Consider the following 23,941-nt stretch of genomic DNA (forward strand, 5'->3'; position numbering starts at 1 on the left):
TTTATTTTTTAATGAAATATATTTTATTAAGAATGTATTGTAATTGGCTGCCATTAATATAAAAATAAGGAGATGTGGTATGATTGCCAATGAGACAACTATCCACCAAAGTACAAATGAAGTGGATGTAAGCAGTTATAGGCAACCGTACAGCCTTCAACAATGAGAAAAAACCCATACCATATGGTCGATTTTAAAAAGACCTGTCATAAAAAATATGAAACCATTCAATTGAGAAAAACTAACGGCCTAATTTATAACAAAACAATTTACGAAAAACAAATATGACGGACATGAACCAACGACAACCACTGAACTACAGGCTCCTGACTTCAGACAACAAAATAAAGAATGTGGTGGGGTTAAACATGTTTGTGAGTGCTCAACCCTGACCCTAACCTGGGACAGTGGTGTAACAGTTCTTCTTTATATATATTTTGAAAAAAGTTTCGTTTTTTTGTTTCAGACGTTACGACGAAGATGTTTACATCACAGACCCTGAAAAAGACTCCATTGAAGCACAGCAGGATAAGCAACGTTGAGATATGTATATTTTATTTAAGTTAAAACTATATTTCATTAAAATATAAACTAATCTTATGATTTTTTTCTTTTTGTAGCAATTTCTTTTCGTTACAGAAGCTGAGGCCAGAGGATATTAGTCATGGACCATGAAGATGGATGGTTTCATTGTAGATGACAGATATCGTAGCATGTAGGTATTTGATCATTTGAATTGTACTTTAAAATTATGTTGATATTTGTTTGGTAATAAAAATAAGTGTTTCCCTAGAAAAACAGCTTGAGGTTTCACTACAAATTGTACCAAAATTTCTTATTCAAATTTATACTTTAATGAAATATATTTTATTAAGAATGTATTGTAATTGGCTTCCATTAATATGAAAATAAGGAGATGTGGTATGATTGTCAATGAGACAACTTTCCACCAAAGTTCAAATGAAGTGGATGTAAGCAGTTATAGGCAACCGTACAGCCTTCAACAATGAGAAAAACCCATACCATATGGTCGATTTTAAAAGGACCTGTCATAAAAAATATGAAACCATTCAATTGAGAAAAACTAATGGCCTGATTTATAACAAAACAATTTACGAAAAACAAATATGACGAACATGAAGCGACGACAACCACTGAACTACAGGCTCCTGACTTCGGACAACAAAATAAAGAATGTGGTGGGGTTAAACATGTTTGTGAGTGCTCAACCCTGACCCTAACCTGGCACAGTGGTGTAACAGTTCTTCTTTATATATATTTTGAAAAAAGTTTCATTTTTTTGTTTCAGATGTTATGAAGAAGATGTTTACATCACAGACCCTGAAAAAGACTCCATTGAAGCACAGCAGGATAAGCAACGTTGAGATATGTATATTTTATTTAAGTTGAAACTATATTTCATTAAAATATAAACTAATCTTATGATTTTTTTCTTTTTGTAGCAATTTCTTTTTGTTACAGTAGCTGAGGCCAGAGGATATTAGTCATGGACCATGAAGATGGATGGTTTCATTGTAGATGACAGATATCGTAGCATGTAGGTATTTGATCATTTGAATTGTACTTTAAAATTATGTTGATATTTGTTTGGAAATAAAAATAAGTGTTTCCCTAGAAAAACAGCTTGAAGTTTCACTACAAATTATACCAAAATTTCTTAATTCAAATTTATACTTTAATGAAATATATTTTAATAAGAATGTATTGTAATTGGCTGCCATTAATATAAAAATAAGGAGATGTGGTATGATTGCCAATGAGACAACTATCCACCAAAGTACAAATGAAGTGGATGTAAGCAGTTATAGGCAACCGTACAGCCTTCAACAATGAGAAAAACCCATACCATATGGTCCATTTTAAAAGGACCTGTCATAAAAAATATGAAACCATTCAATTGAGAAAAACTAACGGCCTAATTTATAACAAAACAATTTACAAAAAACAAATATGACAGACATGAACCAACGACAACCACTGAACTACAGGCTCCTGACTTCAGACAACAAAATAAAGAATGTGGTGGGGTTAAACATGTTTGTGAGTGCTCAACCTTCTTCTAAACTGGGACAGTGGTGTAACAGTTCTTCTATATATATATTTTGAAAAAAGTTTCATTTTTTTGTTTCAGACGTTACGACGAAGATGTTTACATCACAGACCCTGAAAAAGACTTCATTGAAGCACAGCAGGATAAGCAACGTTGAGATATGTATATTTTTTTAAGTTAAAACTATATTTCATTAAAATATAAACTAATCTTATGATTTTTTTCTTTTTGTAGCAATTTCTTTTCGTTACAGTAGCTGAGGCCAGAGGATATTACTCATGGACCATGAAGATGGATGGTTTAATTGTAGATGACAGATATCGTAGCATGTAGGTATTTGATCATTTGAATTGTAATTTAAATTGATGTTGATATTTGTTTGGTAATAAAAATAAGTGTTTCCCTAGAAAAACAGCTTGAAGTTTCACTACAAATTGTACCAAAATTTCTTATTAAAATTTATTTTTTAATGAAATATATTTCATTAAGAATGTATTGTAATTAGCTGCCATTATTATAAAAATAAGGAGATGTGGTATGATTGCCAATGAGACAACTATCCACCAAAGTACAAATGAAGTGGATGTAAGCAGTTATAGGCAACCGTGCAGCCTTCAACAATGAGAAAAACCCATACCATATGGTTGATTTTAAAAGGACCTGTCATAAAAAATATGAAACCATTCAATTGAGAAAAACTAGCGGCCTAATTTATAACAAAACAATTTACAAAAAACAAATATGACAGACATAAACCAACGACAACCACTGAACTACAGGCTCCTGACTTCGGACAACAAAATAAAGAATGTTGTGGGGTTAAACATGTTTGTGAGTGCTCAACCCTGACCCTAACCTGGGACAGTGGTGTAACAGTTCTTCTTTATATATATTTTGAAAAAAGTTTCATTTTTTTGTTTCAGACGTTACGAAGAAGATGTTTACATCACAGACCCTGAAAAAGACTCCATTGAAGCACAGCAGGATAAGCAACGTTGAGATATGTATATTTTATTTAAGTTAAAACTATATTTCATTAAAATATAAACTAATCTTATGATTTTTTTCTTTTTGTAGCAATTTCTTTTCGTTACAGTAGCTGAGGCCAGAGGATATTACTCATGGACCATGAAGATGGATGGTTTCATTGTAGATGACAGATATCGTAGCATGTAGGTATTTGATCATTTGAATTGTACTTCAAGATTATGTTGATATTTGTTTGGTAATAAAAATCAGTTTTTCCCTAGAAAAACAGCTTGAGGTTTCACTACAAATTGTACCAAAATTTCTTATTCAAATTTATACTTTAATGAAATATATTTTATTAAGAATGTATTGTAATTGTCTGCCATTGATATAGAAATAAGGAGATGTGGTATGATTGCCAATGAGACAACTATCCACCAAAGTACAAATGAAGTGGATGTAAGCAGTTATAGGCAACCGTACAGCCTTCAACAATGAGAAAAACCCATACCATATGGTCGATTTTAAAAGGCCCAGTCATAAAAAGTATGAAACCATTCAATTGAGAAAAACTAATGGCCTGATTTATAACAAAACAATTTACGAAAAACAAATATGACGGACACGAACCAACGACAACCACTGAACTACAGGCTCCTGACTTCGGACAACAAAATAAAGAATGTGGTGGGGTTAAACATGTTTGTGAGTGCTCAACCCTGACCCTAACCTGGGACAGTGGCGTAACAGTTCTTCTTTATATATATTTTGAAAAAAGTTTCATTTTTTTGTTTCAGACGTTACGAAGAAGATGTTTACATCACAGACCCTGAAAAAGACTCCATTGAAGCACAGCAGGATAAGCAACGTTGAGATATGTATATTTTATTTAAGTTAAAACTATATTTCATTAAAATATAAACTAATCTTATGATTTTTTTTCTTTTTCTAGCAATTTCTTTTCGTTACAGTAGCTGAGGCCAGAGGATATTAGTCATGGACCATGAAGATGGATGGTTTCATTGTAGATGACAGATATCGTAGCATGTAGGTATTTGATCATTTGAATTGTACTTTAAAATTATGTTGATATTTGTTTGGTAATAAAAATAAGTGTTTCCCTAGAAAAACAGCTTGAAGTTTCACTACAAATTATACCAAAATTTCTTAATTCAAATTTATACTTTAATGAAATATATCTTAATAAGAATGTATTGTAATTGGCTGCCATTAATATAAAAATAAGGAGATGTGGTATGATTGCCAATGAGACAACTATCCACCAAAGTACAAATGAAGTGGATGTAAGCAGTTATAGGCAACCGTACAGCCTTCAACAATGAGAAAAAACCCATACCATATGGTCCATTTTAAAAGGACCAGTCATAAAAAATATGAAACCATTCAATTGAGAAAAACTAACGGCCTAATTTATAACAAAACAATTTACAAAAAACAAATATGACAGACATGAACCAACGACAACCACTGAACTACAGGCTCCTGACTTCAGACAACAAAATAAAGAATGTGGTGGGGTTAAACATGTTTGTGAGTGCTCAACCTTCTTCTAAACTGGGACAGTGGTGTAACAGTTCTTCTATATATATATTTTGAAAAAAGTTTCATTTTTTTGTTTCAGACGTTACGACGAAGATGTTTACATCACAGACCCTGAAAAAGACTTCATTGAAGCACAGCAGGATAAGCAACGTTGAGATATGTATATTTTTTAAAGTTAAAACTATATTTCATTAAAATATAAACTAATCTTATGATTTTTTTCTTTTTGTAGCAATTTCTTTTCGTTACAGTAGCTGAGGCCAGAGGATATTACTCATGGACCATGAAGATGGATGGTTTCATTGTAGATGACAGATATCGTAGCATGTAGGTATTTGATCATTTGAATTGTAATTTAAATTGATGTTGATATTTGTTTGGTAATAAAAATCAGTTTTTCCCTAGAAAAACAGCTTGAAGTTTCACTACAAATTGTACCAAAATTTCTTATTAAAATTTATTTTTTAATGAAATATATTTTATTAAGAATGTATTGTAATTGGCTGCCATTATTATAAAAAAAAGGAGATGTGGTATGATTGCCAATGAGACAACTATCCACCAAAGTACAAATGAAGTGGATGTAAGCAGTTATAGGCAACCGTGCAGCCTTCAACAATGAGAAAAACCCATACCATATGGTAGATTTTAAAAGGACCTGTCATAAAAAATATGAAACCATTCAATTGAGAAAAACTAGCGGCCTAATTTATAACAAAACAATTTACAAAAAACAAATATGACAGACATAAACCAACGACAACCACTGAACTACAGGCTCCTGACTTCGGACAACAAAATAAAGAATGTGGTGGGGTTAAACATGTTTGTGAGTGCTCAACCCTGACCCTAACCTGGGACAGTGGTGTAACAGTTCTTCTTTATATATATTTTGAAAAAAGTTTCATTTTTTTGTTTCAGACGTTACGAAGAAGATGTTTACATCACAGACCCTGAAAAAGATTCCATTGAAGCACAGCAGGATAAGCAACGTTGAGATATGTATATTTTATTTAAGTTAAAACTATATTTCATTAAAATATAAACTAATCTTATGATTTTTTTCTTTTTGTAGCAATTTCTTTTCGTTACAGTAGCTGAGGCCAGAGGATATTAGTCATGGACCATGAAGATGGATGGTTTCATTGTAGATGACAGATATCGTAGCATGTAGGTATTTGATCATTTGAATTGTACTTTAAAATTATGTTGATATTTGTTTGGTAATAAAAATAAGTGTTTCCCTAGAAAAAGAGCTTGAGGTTTCACTACAAATTGTACCAAAATTTCTTATTCAAATTTATACTTTAATGAAATATATTTTAATAAGAATGTATTGTAATTGTCTGCCATTAATATAGAAATAAGGAGATGTGGTATGATTGCCAATGAGACAACTATCCACCAAAGTACAAATGAAGTGGATGTAAGCAGTTATAGGCAACCGTACAGCCTTCAACAATGAGAAAAACCCATACCATATGGTCGATTTTAAAAGGCCCAGTCATAAAAAATATGAAACCATTCAATTGAGAAAAACTAACGGCCTAATTTATAACTAAACAATTTACGAAAAAAAAATATGACAGACATAAACCAACAACAACTACTGAACTACAGGCTCCTATCTTCGGACAACAAAATAAAGAATGTTGTGGGGTTAAACATGTTTGTGAGTGCTCAACCCTGACCCTAACCTGGGACAGTGGTGTAACAGTTCTTCTATATATATATTTTGAAAAAAGTTTCATTTTTTTGTTTCAGACATTACAACGAAGATGTTTACATCACAGACCCTGAAAAAGACTCCATTGAAGCACAGCAGGATAAGCAACGTTGAGATATGTATATTTTATTTAAGTTAAAACTATATTTCATTAAAATATAAACTAATCTTATGATTTTTTTCTTTTTGTAGCAATTTCTTTTCATTACAGTAGCTGAGGCCAGAGGATATTACTCATGGACCATGAAGATGGATGGTTTCATTGTAGAAGACAGATATCATAGCATGTAGGTATTTGATCATTTGAATTGTACTTCAAAATTATGTTGATATTTGTTTGGTAATAAAAATCAGTTTTTCCCTAGAAATACAGCTTGAAGTTTCACTACAAATTATACCAAAATTTCTTATTAAAATTTATACTTTAATGAAATATATTTTAATAAGAATGTATTGTAATTGGCTGCCATTAATATAAAAATAAGGAGATGTGGTATGATTGCCAATGAGACAACTATCCACCAAAGTTCAAATGAAGTGGATGTAAGCAGTTATAGGCAACTGTACAGCTTTCAACAATGAGAAAAACCCATACCATATGGTCGATTTTAAAAGGCCCTGTAATAAAAAATATGAACCCTTTCAATTGAGAAAAACTAACGGCCTAATTTATAACAAAACAATTTACGAAAAACAAATATGACAGACATGAACCAACGACAACCACTGAACTACAGGCTCCTGACTTCGGACAACAAAATAAAGAATGTGGTGGGGTTAAACATGTTTGTGAGTGCTCAACCCTGACCCTAACCTGGGACAGTGGTGTAACAGTTCTTCTTTATATATATTTTGAAAAAAGTTTCATTTTTTTGTTTCAGACGTTACGAAGAAGATGTTTACATCACAGACCCTGAAAAAGACTCCATTGAAGCACAGCAGGATAAGCAACGTTGAGATATGTATATTTTATTTAAGTTAAAACTATATTTCATTAAAATATAAACTAATCTTATGATTTTTTTTCTTTTTCTAGCAATTTCTTTTCGTTACAGTAGCTGAGGCCAGAGGATATTAGTCATGGACCATGAAGATGGATGGTTTCATTGTAGATGACAGATATCGTAGCATGTAGGTATTTGATCATTTGAATTGTACTTTAAAATTATGTTGATATTTGTTTGGTAATAAAAATAAGTGTTTCCCTAGAAAAACAGCTTGAAGTTTCACTACAAATTATACCAAAATTTCTTAATTCAAATTTATACTTTAATGAAATATATCTTAATAAGAATGTATTGTAATTGGCTGCCATTAATATAAAAATAAGGAGATGTGGTATGATTGCCAATGAGACAACTATCCACCAAAGTACAAATGAAGTGGATGTAAGCAGTTATAGGCAACCGTACAGCCTTCAACAATGAGAAAAAACCCATACCATATGGTCCATTTTAAAAGGACCAGTCATAAAAAATATGAAACCATTCAATTGAGAAAAACTAACGGCCTAATTTATAACAAAACAATTTACAAAAAACAAATATGACAGACATGAACCAACGACAACCACTGAACTACAGGCTCCTGACTTCAGACAACAAAATAAAGAATGTGGTGGGGTTAAACATGTTTGTGAGTGCTCAACCTTCTTCTAAACTGGGACAGTGGTGTAACAGTTCTTCTATATATATATTTTGAAAAAAGTTTCATTTTTTTGTTTCAGACGTTACGACGAAGATGTTTACATCACAGACCCTGAAAAAGACTTCATTGAAGCACAGCAGGATAAGCAACGTTGAGATATGTATATTTTTTAAAGTTAAAACTATATTTCATTAAAATATAAACTAATCTTATGATTTTTTTCTTTTTGTAGCAATTTCTTTTCGTTACAGTAGCTGAGGCCAGAGGATATTACTCATGGACCATGAAGATGGATGGTTTCATTGTAGATGACAGATATCGTAGCATGTAGGTATTTGATCATTTGAATTGTAATTTAAATTGATGTTGATATTTGTTTGGTAATAAAAATCAGTTTTTCCCTAGAAAAACAGCTTGAAGTTTCACTACAAATTGTACCAAAATTTCTTATTAAAATTTATTTTTTAATGAAATATATTTTATTAAGAATGTATTGTAATTGGCTGCCATTATTATAAAAAAAAGGAGATGTGGTATGATTGCCAATGAGACAACTATCCACCAAAGTACAAATGAAGTGGATGTAAGCAGTTATAGGCAACCGTGCAGCCTTCAACAATGAGAAAAACCCATACCATATGGTAGATTTTAAAAGGACCTGTCATAAAAAATATGAAACCATTCAATTGAGAAAAACTAGCGGCCTAATTTATAACAAAACAATTTACAAAAAACAAATATGACAGACATAAACCAACGACAACCACTGAACTACAGGCTCCTGACTTCGGACAACAAAATAAAGAATGTGGTGGGGTTAAACATGTTTGTGAGTGCTCAACCCTGACCCTAACCTGGGACAGTGGTGTAACAGTTCTTCTTTATATATATTTTGAAAAAAGTTTCATTTTTTTGTTTCAGACGTTACGAAGAAGATGTTTACATCACAGACCCTGAAAAAGATTCCATTGAAGCACAGCAGGATAAGCAACGTTGAGATATGTATATTTTATTTAAGTTAAAACTATATTTCATTAAAATATAAACTAATCTTATGATTTTTTTCTTTTTGTAGCAATTTCTTTTCGTTACAGTAGCTGAGGCCAGAGGATATTAGTCATGGACCATGAAGATGGATGGTTTCATTGTAGATGACAGATATCGTAGCATGTAGGTATTTGATCATTTGAATTGTACTTTAAAATTATGTTGATATTTGTTTGGTAATAAAAATAAGTGTTTCCCTAGAAAAAGAGCTTGAGGTTTCACTACAAATTGTACCAAAATTTCTTATTCAAATTTATACTTTAATGAAATATATTTTAATAAGAATGTATTGTAATTGTCTGCCATTAATATAGAAATAAGGAGATGTGGTATGATTGCCAATGAGACAACTATCCACCAAAGTACAAATGAAGTGGATGTAAGCAGTTATAGGCAACCGTACAGCCTTCAACAATGAGAAAAACCCATACCATATGGTCGATTTTAAAAGGCCCAGTCATAAAAAATATGAAACCATTCAATTGAGAAAAACTAACGGCCTAATTTATAACTAAACAATTTACGAAAAAAAAATATGACAGACATAAACCAACAACAACTACTGAACTACAGGCTCCTATCTTCGGACAACAAAATAAAGAATGTTGTGGGGTTAAACATGTTTGTGAGTGCTCAACCCTGACCCTAACCTGGGACAGTGGTGTAACAGTTCTTCTATATATATATTTTGAAAAAAGTTTCATTTTTTTGTTTCAGACATTACAACGAAGATGTTTACATCACAGACCCTGAAAAAGACTCCATTGAAGCACAGCAGGATAAGCAACGTTGAGATATGTATATTTTATTTAAGTTAAAACTATATTTCATTAAAATATAAACTAATCTTATGATTTTTTTCTTTTTGTAGCAATTTCTTTTCATTACAGTAGCTGAGGCCAGAGGATATTACTCATGGACCATGAAGATGGATGGTTTCATTGTAGAAGACAGATATCATAGCATGTAGGTATTGGATCATTTGAATTGTACTTTAAAATTATGTTGATATTTGTTTGGTAATAAAAATCAGTTTTTCCCTAGAAATACAGCTTGAAGTTTCACTACAAATTATACCAAAATTTCTTATTAAAATTTATACTTTAATGAAATATATTTTAATAAGAATGTATTGTAATTGGCTGCCATTAATATAAAAATAAGGAGATGTGGTATGATTGCCAATGAGACAACTATCCACCAAAGTTCAAATGAAGTGGATGTAAGCAGTTATAGGCAACTGTACAGCTTTCAACAATGAGAAAAACCCATACCATATGGTCGATTTTAAAAGGCCCTGTAATAAAAAATATGAACCCTTTCAATTGAGAAAAACTAACGGCCTAATTTATAACAAAACAATTTACGAAAAACAAATATGACAGACATGAACCAACGACAACCACTGAACTACAGGCTCCTGACTTCGGACAACAAAATAAAGAATGTGGTGGGGTTAAACATGTTTGTGAGTGCTCAACCCTGACCCTAACCTGGGACAGTGGTGTAACAGTTCTTCTTTATATATATTTTGAAAAAAGTTTCATTTTTTTGTTTCAGACGTTACGAAGAAGATGTTTACATCACAGACCCTGAAAAAGACTCCATTGAAGCACAGCAGGATAAGCAACGTTGAGATATGTATATTTTATTTAAGTTAAAACTATATTTCATTAAAATATAAACTAATCTTATGATTTTTTTTCTTTTTCTAGCAATTTCTTTTCGTTACAGTAGCTGAGGCCAGAGGATATTAGTCATGGACCATGAAGATGGATGGTTTCATTGTAGATGACAGATATCGTAGCATGTAGGTATTTGATCATTTGAATTGTACTTTAAAATTATGTTGATATTTGTTTGGTAATAAAAATAAGTGTTTCCCTAGAAAAACAGCTTGAAGTTTCACTACAAATTATACCAAAATTTCTTAATTCAAATTTATACTTTAATGAAATATATCTTAATAAGAATGTATTGTAATTGGCTGCCATTAATATAAAAATAAGGAGATGTGGTATGATTGCCAATGAGACAACTATCCACCAAAGTACAAATGAAGTGGATGTAAGCAGTTATAGGCAACCGTACAGCCTTCAACAATGAGAAAAAACCCATACCATATGGTCCATTTTAAAAGGACCAGTCATAAAAAATATGAAACCATTCAATTGAGAAAAACTAACGGCCTAATTTATAACAAAACAATTTACAAAAAACAAATATGACAGACATGAACCAACGACAACCACTGAACTACAGGCTCCTGACTTCAGACAACAAAATAAAGAATGTGGTGGGGTTAAACATGTTTGTGAGTGCTCAACCTTCTTCTAAACTGGGACAGTGGTGTAACAGTTCTTCTATATATATATTTTGAAAAAAGTTTCATTTTTTTGTTTCAGACGTTACGACGAAGATGTTTACATCACAGACCCTGAAAAAGACTTCATTGAAGCACAGCAGGATAAGCAACGTTGAGATATGTATATTTTTTAAAGTTAAAACTATATTTCATTAAAATATAAACTAATCTTATGATTTTTTTCTTTTTGTAGCAATTTCTTTTCGTTACAGTAGCTGAGGCCAGAGGATATTACTCATGGACCATGAAGATGGATGGTTTCATTGTAGATGACAGATATCGTAGCATGTAGGTATTTGATCATTTGAATTGTAATTTAAATTGATGTTGATATTTGTTTGGTAATAAAAATCAGTTTTTCCCTAGAAAAACAGCTTGAAGTTTCACTACAAATTGTACCAAAATTTCTTATTAAAATTTATTTTTTAATGAAATATATTTTATTAAGAATGTATTGTAATTGGCTGCCATTATTATAAAAAAAAGGAGATGTGGTATGATTGCCAATGAGACAACTATCCACCAAAGTACAAATGAAGTGGATGTAAGCAGTTATAGGCAACCGTGCAGCCTTCAACAATGAGAAAAACCCATACCATATGGTCGATTTTAAAAGGACCTGTCATAAAAAATATGAAACCATTCAATTGAGAAAAACTAGCGGCCTAATTTATAACAAAACAATTTACAAAAAACAAATATGACAGACATAAACCAACGACAACCACTGAACTACAGGCTCCTGACTTCGGACAACAAAATAAAGAATGTGGTGGGGTTAAACATGTTTGTGAGTGCTCAACCCTGACCCTAACCTGGGACAGTGGTGTAACAGTTCTTCTTTATATATATTTTGAAAAAAGTTTCATTTTTTTGTTTCAGACGTTACGAAGAAGATGTTTACATCACAGACCCTGAAAAAGATTCCATTGAAGCACAGCAGGATAAGCAACGTTGAGATATGTATATTTTATTTAAGTTAAAACTATATTTCATTAAAATATAAACTAATCTTATGATTTTTTTCTTTTTGTAGCAATTTCTTTTCGTTACAGTAGCTGAGGCCAGAGGATATTAGTCATGGACCATGAAGATGGATGGTTTCATTGTAGATGACAGATATCGTAGCATGTAGGTATTTGATCATTTGAATTGTACTTTAAAATTATGTTGATATTTGTTTGGTAATAAAAATAAGTGTTTCCCTAGAAAAAGAGCTTGAGGTTTCACTACAAATTGTACCAAAATTTCTTATTCAAATTTATACTTTAATGAAATATATTTTAATAAGAATGTATTGTAATTGTCTGCCATTAATATAGAAATAAGGAGATGTGGTATGATTGCCAATGAGACAACTATCCACCAAAGTACAAATGAAGTGGATGTAAGCAGTTATAGGCAACCGTACAGCCTTCAACAATGAGAAAAACCCATACCATATGGTCGATTTTAAAAGGCCCAGTCATAAAAAATATGAAACCATTCAATTGAGAAAAACTAACGGCCTAATTTATAACTAAACAATTTACGAAAAAAAAATATGACAGACATAAACCAACAACAACTACTGAACTACAGGCTCCTATCTTCGGACAACAAAATAAAGAATGTTGTGGGGTTAAACATGTTTGTGAGTGCTCAACCCTGACCCTAACCTGGGACAGTGGTGTAACAGTTCTTCTATATATATATTTTGAAAAAAGTTTCATTTTTTTGTTTCAGACATTACAACGAAGATGTTTACATCACAGACCCTGAAAAAGACTCCATTGAAGCACAACAGGATAAGCAACGTTGAGATATGTATATTTTATTTAAGTTAAAACTATATTTCATTAAAATATAAACTAATCTTATGATTTTTTTCTTTTTGTAGCAATTTCTTTTCATTACAGTAGCTGAGGCCAGAGGATATTACTCATGGACCATGAAGATGGATGGTTTCATTGTAGAAGACAGATATCATAGCATGTAGGTATTTGATCATTTGAATTGTACTTCAAAATTATGTTGATATTTGTTTGGTAATAAAAATCAGTTTTTCCCTAGAAATACAGCTTGAAGTTTCACTACAAATTATACCAAAATTTCTTATTAAAATTTATACTTTAATGAAATATATTTTAATAAGAATGTATTGTAATTGGCTGCCATTAATATAAAAATAAGGAGATGTGGTATGATTGCCAATGAGACAACTATCCACCAAAGTTCAAATGAAGTGGATGTAAGCAGTTATAGGCAACTGTACAGCTTTCAACAATGAGAAAAACCCATACCATATGGTCGATTTTAAAAGGCCCTGTAATAAAAAATATGAACCCTTTCAATTGAGAAAAACTAACGGCCTAATTTATAACAAAACAATTTACGAAAAACAAATATGACAGACATGAACCAACGACAACCACTGAACTACAGGCTCCTGACTTCGGACAACAAAATAAAGAATGTGGTGGGGTTAAACATGTTTGTGAGTGCTCAACCCTGACCCTAACCTGGGACAGTGGTGTAACAGTTCTTCTTTATATATATTTTGAAAAAAGTTTCATTTTTTTGTTTCAGACGTTACGAAGAAGATGTTTACATCACAGACCCTGAAAAAGACTCCATTGAAGCACAGCAGGATAAGCAACGTTGAGATATGTATATTTTATTTAAGTTGAAACTATATTTCATTAAAATATAAACTAATCTTATGATTTTTTTCTTTTTGTAGCAGTTTCTTTTCGTTACAGTAGCTGAGGCCAGAGGATACTAGTCATGGACCATGAAGATGGATGGTTTCATTGTAGATGACAGATATAGTAGCATGTAGGTATTTGATCATTTGAATTGTACTTTAAAATTATGTTGATATTTGTTTGGTAATAAAAATCAGTTTTTCCCTAGAAAAACAGCTTGAAGTTTCACTACAAATTATACCAAAATTTCTTATTCGAATTTATACTTTAATGAAATATATTTTAATAAGAATGTATTGTAATTTGCTGCCATTAATATAAATATAAGGAGATGTGGTATGATTGCCAATGAGACAACTATCCACCAAAGTTCAAATGAAGTGGATGTAAGCAGTTATAGGCAACCGTACAGCCTTCAAAATGGTCGATTTTAAAAGGCCTTGTCATAAAAAAATATGAAACCATTCAATTGAGAAAAACTAACAGCCTAATTTATAACAAAACAATTTACGAAAAACAAATATGACAGACATGAACCAACGACAACCACTGAACTACAGTCTCCTGACTTCGGACAACAAAATAAAGAATGTGGTGGGGTTAAACATGTTTGTGAGTGCTCAACCTCCTTCTAACCTGGGACAGTGGTGTAACAGTTCTTCTTTATATATATTTTGAAAAAAGTTTATTTTTTTTGTTTCAGATGTTACGAAGAAGATGTTTACATCACAGACCCTGAAAAAGACTCCATTGAAGCACAGCAGGATAAGCAACATTGAGATATGTATATTTTATTTAAGTTGAAACTATATTTCATTAAAATATAAACTAATCTTATGATTTTTTTCTTTTTGTAGCAGTTTCTTTTCGTTACAGTAGCTGAGGCCAGAGGATATTAGTCATGGACCATGAGGTGGATGGTTTCATTGTAGATGACAGATATCATAGCATGTAGGTATTTGATCATTTGAATTGTACTTTAAAATTATGTTGATATTTGTTTGGTAATAAAAATCAGTTTTTCCCTAGAAAAAACAGCTTGAAGTTTCACTACAAATTATACCAAAATTTCTTATTCAAATTTATACTTTAATGAAATATATTTTAATAAGAATGCATTGTAATTGGCTGCCATTAATATAAAAATAAGGAGATGTGGTATGATTGCCAATGAGACAACTTTCCGCCAAAGTTCAAATGAAGTGGATGTAAGCAATTATAGGCAACCGTACGGCCATTACCAATGAGAAAAACCCATACCATATTTGTTTGGTGATAAAAATCAGTTTCCCCTGGAAAAAAAACGGCTTGAAATTTCATTACAAATTGTACCAAAATTTCTTATTCAAATTTATACTCTAATTAAATATATTTTAATAAGAATTTATTGTAATCGGAAATATACTTGCCCTCTTAATTTAGGATTTGAATTGAAACATGCATCACATTAATTTCTGAGTTAATTATAAGAGCAAATAGTTTCTTAACATTGACAATCTGGATAATTACACATTTATATTTTCATCTATGTGCAGAGTGAAGATTGAAAAACCAAATAAAGCAGCAAAGATAGCAGTTCCATGGAAGATGTTTACTTAGATCTTCAACCAAGTCTGAGGACTGCCAGGAAAGGAACCAAGCATCAAGGATAGCCGCTCCAAGGAAGATTATTAGATTGATCTTCACCCCCAAGTCTGAGGCTTTGACATGAAAGAAATAATGCAAGTATATTTAAACCAAACATTTTCTGTACATTTATAGGAAATAAAATGTGCACTAGGCTTAAAGTTGTAAGAGGTCAAATGTTTTTTTTGTTTGTCCCATATGAATGTTTAAAAGATTTGAATTGATTACATAGATGTCATATTTGTTTGTGTTGTTGGGATTTTGTCACATTGATGTGTTCTCTGCATCTTCTATTACCTTGATATGTTATATATCACCTATTTCTATACAATGTACATAAGTATACCAACAATGATTCTTTTTTTTAACTATTTTGAATAACTAAGCATTTTATATTTCAGGTTAGCATTACAACTTGTCCTTATAGATTGATGTTGGAAATGGCTATTGGAGTTGACTTTTTTAAAGGTAAGAAAGAACTATTATATAGATTCATAAACTTTTTTTTTAAAGATCATGTAAATTCCTAGGATTTTTCATAATTTTTATAAATATATTACAATTTAATGTTTTCTGGAAGGACATGTCAAGTTTTAGGAAGGCAAAAACGATTACTTTAGAAGTTTCATTTCTTTTTCTAACCTTTAATTGTAATTCCCAGTTTTCTAATTGTTGCCTATTTCAGTTTCTTAGAATATGACAGAAAAATTGAAAAGTGTCTATTTCTTTTTCAGATAACAAATACTGTGGCTGCAGGAAATAATTGTGTGATTAATTCTCGTACCAAGTTTTTGCAAGGGTTCTTAATGTGTAGACAGCATGTCACTCTCTCTCAACATAAGGCATCTGATTTAGCGAATACATATATCCTGAACTACAAAACAGACGCTCAACTTTTGCAAGAGCTTTACTTCCAGTCTGGAGATGACAAAGAGTGACCATAATTCTATTCCCAAGTCACCCTTTGAGGTCTTTCGAAATGGACAGAAAGGTTTCACATATGAATGGTTCATATAACTCTTGTAAAAACCAGTTAAAGAATGTATTTGATAAATTGTAATATTTTTAATGCAAAGATTCTCCATTTTCAACAAGAGTGGAGGTTCTATTTACGGGTTATCTTGTGTTTTGAATTTTTACCAAACTTTCTTTTTCTCACTACCATTAAATGCCATCGAATTTTTTTACTTGTGGACCTTAACTTTTGTCTAATAGATATAATGGTTCTTATCTAGTAATCATTTTCATTAGTTAAGAATGGAGAATCTAAAAGTAAAAAAATTTGTAAATAATTATAGTATAGCAATGGTTTTATACGAAAATTTAAAATATTTTGTCAAAATTGGATACATTCAAGAGATTACATGTAGAAATGTTTATGTTTAAGTATTCTTAATTTACTAGCCGTCACAGACGTGTCTCTTGACTAAATGTCAAGCCTATTGCTCAGTTGTAATGAATGATAAGTCTTACAGTGTCAAGGGGAGGTAATACCCCTGTTTAACTCCTCTTACTTGAATTTTCTCCAGTGTTGGCCAGTATAACTAGACATTTTTTCTTTATTTTTAAATATTTTATTGGTGAACAGACTAAGCATGGTTATTGGTAAACAGACTAAGCATGGTTATTGGTAAACGGACTAAGCATGGTTATGGGTTTTTTCTGTTAACATTGACAATACCATGCAGTTCAAGGTTCAAGTTTCTCAAATATCAGTAAATTTGTCAAACCTTCATGGAATTTTACGAACATAAAAGCAGAAGCTTTTTTTCAATCCAAAGATAGTATCAAAAGCAAAACTTGGAATTCAATTTTTTGTATCTTAATCTTAGGTTTAAGAATTTTAGACATCAAAAGCTTTATAGAATTTTAGGAAACCTTAACAGAAGCTTTTGATAAAGAGAAAATGTCTGAAGTAATATATGAAAGTTTAGTATTTTACTGAAAAATGTACTTATTTTCGTTTTGCATTTAAGATATACATTTAGCCTCTGATTATGTTTTTTAAGAAGTCAATAACTGCTTGAAACCTCCCTTGAATGTTGGGAAACATGAACATGAATATCTTCATGATCAAGAAAAAACGTTTCATTTTTATATTTTTATCTTTCCATATTTTGTTGGTAAATTGATTTAGTTTTTTTACCGCAAACTTTAAACTGAAAGCAGCCACAAAGGAATCCTGCAATTTTTTTATTGCTGTTTTTACCAGTTATGTATATGTGTTCATTATTTCTACTTGCATCATATTATTGTTTTTTGATTGATGATAAGTAAGACTAAAATTATTGTAATTTGAGCAGTACAGGAGTACTGGATTTGTTTTACAAAATATCCATTAGACTTGTAACTGTTTTCATACAGTGAGTTATGCTCTGTATCTTTGGCTGACATTTGTCATGTCCTAAAAACAAGTCAAATATTGATGGAAGCACCTTACTTTCATGGAATGTCAAAAAATACTTTCTGTAAAACAATAATTTGTATATTATGTAAAAAATTTTATATCAAAAAGGTTGACTCATTAGGTCTGGGGACACAGTTATCATCCTTTGATTTTTGTTGTCTTCAAAAAGAGTCCCTAATGTGGACATTGTATAACTTGCAAATTTTTTTCATACACCTTCCAAGTTTATTTCTTTATATTTTATGCATAAAATAGTAAGTAGGTGAATGAATTACATGTAAAAAAAAATATTTGGGGCATGAATTTTTAGGTAAAGTAGTGATTTTGTCCAGTTTTGAAAAGGTCAAAAATTAGTATGTCTGAAGCTGTCAATTTGAATTACAGACTCCTTAACTTATAATTGTCCATATTTTGAGTTGGAGCTAATACACTTTTCTATAATTTTTATATGATTTTTTCCAAAAGTAGTACACTACACTGTAAATATCTTTTTTGGATAAAGCAGGTTTTTAATTTAGTGTTTTTTTGTCTGAAAGAAATTCACTACGAAATAACTGTGTTCTTTGGCCATTATTTCAGAATCTAATGCATTCTGGTTATCATTTTATCATTTGTTCTGAAAACATACAAAAGAGAAATATTTGATACATCTATTTTCTTTTTAATATATGTTTAGGCTACATGTTGATATGATAAAAAGAAAAAAAAGCTTTCTGCTACTACAAACTTTAAAACTTTCTTTTCATTCATTTATATTGTCCTAGAAAATTAAATTAGTTTTCTATTCATGAAATGTACATAAAAAAGAAAAATCTGACACCTGTTACACCGCCCTTAATTATTAATTAAAAGCCCTTGACGACCTACATTACTTGTTGATCTTGAAAATGCATTACTTCCAAAAATTTCATTTTTTGTGTGTGTTATTTAGGGTAATATTAGTCTTCAACCCCCAAATTTTTAGTCTGCCCTTGCATAAACTTTTTGAATAGGATTTTTCTAGTGTTTTTGATGTTTACCAAAGGCAATGAATTACATTAGATAATGCTTAATAACTACTAGATACGTTTTTCTTTTAAAATACAACTGTCATGTAAGGATTACATATTAAATAGCCATATGAATAAATTTATCAGTTTTCAAGAGCAAACTTGACAGCATGTCATCCTTATTAAGCAAAATAACGATTTCTGGCGAATCTATGTATTTTTAGAGATATTAGAAATGGGATATATAAATTGATAAGGTACTAGATAGTAAACTGTATCAGAAGAAAATTGCTGATCACCATGAACCTATTGTCTATATTAAATTTTTACTGTTTTTTTATTCTTGTGTTCAAGGGATAGGATTCATTAACCCACTGTAAGAACCAGTATTCTGTGAAGGACTTTGTCTTTAAGCATTTCTCCTCATCTTTGATAACATTGCATGTATTTAGGCATATCTAAAAAAAAGGGGGGCATGTTTTTGCTGACTTCAAGTGAATTTTTTGTATTGTTTATTGCATCATGTTGCCAAAAACCCATAAAATATTAAAATAAGGTAAAAAATCAGAGGCTATACATTTTTCTTCTTAGTACTGTAAAATTGCATATTCTGTACACTGTTCATATAGAACACACAACAGCTATGATAAAATCTGTTTTTGTATATTCGTGACAAAAACATATAAGTTGAACAGTTATCAAATCATCAGCTAGCCTCAAGTCTTTAATAGGTCTAAATCTACCTCAATTAATCAAACACCTCGTTTTATACCTAGCCAAACAGTCAAATATATAGGGGAAGGGTTGAGATCTCACAAAACATGTTGCATTCCTCTGCATTTTTGCCTCTGTCCCAAGTCAGGAGCCTCTGGCCTTTGTTAGTCTTGTATATTTTTAATTTTAGTTCATTTATATGTTTTGGAGTTTAGTGTGACAACCAATTTCACTGAACTAGTACACAATTTTATTTAGGGGCCATTTGAGGACCACCTCAGGGTGCGGGATTGTCTCGCTGCATTGAAGACCCATTGGTGGCCTTCGGCTGTTGTCTGCTCTTTGGTTGGGTTGTTGTCTCTTTGACATATTCCCCATTTCCATTCTCAATTTTAAAATATACTGGTTAATGCCCCCAAGTAATATTTTCTGTAAATGGGGGTACATGTAAAGAAAGTCTACAAAAAAGTGTAAATTTCGAAAGTTGTTAATAATTTAAGAACAAATGGGAGGTTTCCCAATGTTTAAATGTAATGTTAACTTGATATTTTGAGGAACATTTTTATGCATATCATTCTTATGTAACCTCGATATAAAGTAAATTCATAGTTTCTGATTTTTGTTGAAATTATTCGCATAAATTTACTTCAAGTAGAAAAATAACTGCATATTAGTTTTTATTATTTGTGTGTTTGTGTTTAATAGTTTTCTTGTTCTTCAGGTTTTTTAAAGGCAAATTTTTTGATCTTAAAAATAGATTTTTTAAACCCCTCAAAAATATTGCTAAACTTACCTGTAAAACAATTTTTTTCTTTCTTTAATTCGTAATGATCTGTTGTAGGGGATAATGTCTATTTTATTTGTCCATCACCATCTCCCATTCAAATCTCCAATACAATATAATCCTTAAAAGTGGTTACCTTGGGTATATATGCAAAGTTGGTTACATAAAAACACAGAATTTAATGTTTCAACAACACTTTAGGAATTGCTGCAGTAATTTAATAAGATAGACATGTTTTGGTTCCTATGGCAACTTCATCAGTATTAAAATTACAGAAGAGTACAAATTCCCCAAGTGATGATTTGCACTGCACAATTTGTCACCATAAGAAGAAATTATAAATAGAGAGTGAAAGTAGGTATGAAAGTAAACTGGATCAAGAATGTTAAATAAAATATGTTTTTGCAACTTTGGGTGACAATTTATTGCAATTATGTTCCATTTCAACAACAGAAATAGGACAGACTTGCAATTCCGTACCAATACGACACAGGAAGTAGTACGGTTTGTCCGAGCGAAGCCAATTGGAAGCATGTAACTCTTAGTGAAGCTAATTGGAAGCTAGTACCGTCTGTCGTTGCGAAGCCAATTGAGAGCTGTATCTCTGTCGAGTGTAGCTAATTGATTGGAAGCACGTAGCACTGGCAGACCGAAGCCGATTAGAAGCATGTAACTCTGGGTGAAGCCAACTTGGAAGCAGTAACCTCTGGAAAGTAAAGTTAAAACTATTATTGATACACAAATTTTATTTAACATTCTTTTTAAAGTTTACTTTCAAATCAACCATTATTTTCTATTCATAATTACTCACCCTGTTGACATTGTAATGTGCAAATTATCACTTCACAACATTCAACAATTTTTGTAATCGCAAAATCTCCCAAAATATAGGTAGGAGGCCAATCAAGTTTTGTGCAGTAGTTGTACATCTTATGTCAATGTGCATATACTTATTGGTGAAAATTGGCCCATTGATTTTGGAAAAAACTTATTTTTTGTGTTAAAAAGTCAAATATTTTGAGAAACATTTTTTTTGTGATGGGATTTCAATGAAAACCAATTCATTGGTTGAACATTCTACTCCAAATAGATTCCTGCTGTAAGAAATTGATTTCTGTGAAAATTTTTGGGGGAAATTGCTGTAAAAATTTAGTTTTTGTTTAAAAAAAAAAAAAAAAATCCCAAATTTTGAGTATGGTAACTTCTTTGTGTGCTAGGATTTTAATGAAAATTGATGTATATATAGGTATAATATGTAATTCAAAATTAATTGCCAGTGTGAAAGTAGGTTCCATAAGTACCCTTTTTGGCCCCAAATATTTTAATCCATTATTTAAAGATATTTGTCAAGTTTTTGCGTCTGTCTTAAGTCAGGAGCCTCTGGCCTTTGTTAGTCTTTTATGTTTTTAATTTTAGTTCATTTATATGTTTTGGAGTTTAGTGTGGTCCAATTTCACTGAACTAGTACACAATTTTATTTAGGGGCCAGTCGAGGACGACCTCTGGGTGCGGGATTGTCTTGCTGCGTTGAAGACCCATTGGTGGCCTTCGGCTATAAATGGGGTACATGTAAAGAAAGTCTACAAAAAAGTGTAAATTTTGAAAGTTGATAATAATTTAAGAACAAATGGGAGGATTCCCAATGTTTAAATGTAATGTTAACTTGATATTTTGAGGAACATTTTTATGCATATCATTCTTATGTAACCTCGATATAAAGTAAATTCATAGTTTCTGATTTTTGTTGAAATTATTTGCATAAATTTACTTCATGTAGAAAAATAACTGCATATTAGTTTTTATTATTTGTGTGTTTGTGTTTAATAGTTTTCTTATTCATCAGGTTTTTTAAAGGCAATTTTTTTTATCTTTTAAATAATTTTTTTTAAACCCCTCAAAAATATTTGCTAAACTTACCTGTAAAACAATTTTTTTCTTTCTATAATTCGGAATGATCTGTTATAGGGGATAATGTCTATTTATTTGTCCATCATCATCTCCAATACAATATTATCCTTAAAAGTGGATGCCTCGATTGGGTATACATGCAAAGTTGGTTACATAAAAACACAGAATTTAATGTTTCAACATTAGATTAGGAATTGCTGCAGTAATTTAATAAGATAGACATGTTTTGGTTCCTGTGGCACCTTCATCAGGATTAAAATTACAGAAGAGTACAAATTCCCCAAGTGATGATATGCACTGCACAATTTGTCACCATAAAAAGAAATTATAAATAGAGAGTGAAAGTAGGTATGAATGTAAACTGGATCAAGAATGTTAAATAAAATATGTTTTTGCAACTTTGGGTGACAATTTATTGCAATTATGTTCCATTTCAACAATAGAAATAGGACAGACTTGCAATGCCGTACCAATACGACACAGGAAGTAGTACGGTTTGTCCGAGCGAAGCCAATTGGAAGCATGTAACTCTTAGTGAAGCTAATTGGAAGCTAGTACCGTCTGTCGTTGCGAAGCCAATTGAGAGCTGTATCTCTGTCGAGTATAGCTAATTGATTGGAAGCACGTAGCACTGGCAGACCGAAGCCGATTAGAATCATGTAACTCTGGGTGAAGCCAACTTGGAAGCAGTAACCTCTGGAAAGTAAAGTTAACACTATTATTGATACACAAATTTTATTTAACATTCTTTTTAAAGTTTACTTTCAAATCAACCATTATTTTCTATTCATAATTACCCTGTTGACATTGTGATATGCAAATTATCACTTCACAACATTCAACAATTTTTGTAATCGCAAAATCTCCAAAAATATAGGTAGGAGGCCAATCAAGTTTTGTGCAGTAGTTGTACATCTTATGTCAATGTGCATATACTTTTTGGTGAAAATTGGCCCATGTATTTTGGAAAAACTTATTTTTTGTGTTAAAAAATCAAATATTTTGAGAAACATTTTTTTTGTGATGGGATTTCAATGAAAACCAATTCATTGGTTGAACATTCTACTCCAAATGGATTCCTGCTGTAAGAAATTGATTTCTGTGAAAATTTTTGGGGGATATTGCTGTTAAAACTTAGTTTTTGTTAAAAAAAAAAAAAAATCCCAAATTTTGAGTATGGTAACTTCTTTGTGTGCTAGGATTTTAATGAAAATTGATAATATGTAATTCAAAATTAATTGCCAGTGTGAAAGTACGTTCCATAAGTACCCTTTTTGGCCCCAAATATTTTAATCCATTATTTAAAGATTATTGTCAAGTTTTTCTAACAAAACTTTGCTGGTAATGGCCTAATTAGGTAAAAATTGGGGGTTTGTGAAAGTCCTCAAAAGATTTTAACCACAATTAGGCCAAGGAAACAAAGTGATCAGGGTTCCAT

General features: G+C 31.1%; 1 long non-coding RNA gene across 7 annotated transcripts; it reads left to right on the top strand.

Moving 5' to 3' along the window:
* Positions 1-471: 471 nt before the first annotated feature.
* LOC127735056 (uncharacterized) lies at positions 472-15,791 on the top strand. 7 transcript variants are annotated; one of them, XR_007997991.1, is made up of 7 exons: positions 472-715; positions 2,995-3,243; positions 3,838-4,087; positions 7,211-7,460; positions 10,584-10,833; positions 13,957-14,205; positions 15,611-15,791. It is a non-coding gene; the product is annotated as an uncharacterized LOC127735056 (long non-coding RNA). The 7 variants fall into 7 exon arrangements; XR_007997992.1 differs by lacking the exon at positions 472-715 and adding an exon at positions 1,318-1,558; XR_007997993.1 differs by lacking the exon at positions 13,957-14,205.
* The last annotated feature ends 8,150 nt before the right edge of the window (positions 15,792-23,941 follow it).

Source organism: Mytilus californianus, unplaced genomic scaffold, assembly GCF_021869535.1.
Source record: "Mytilus californianus isolate M0D057914Y unplaced genomic scaffold, xbMytCali1.0.p SCAF_3, whole genome shotgun sequence".
Taxonomy (NCBI): Eukaryota; Metazoa; Mollusca; class Bivalvia; order Mytilida; family Mytilidae; genus Mytilus; species Mytilus californianus.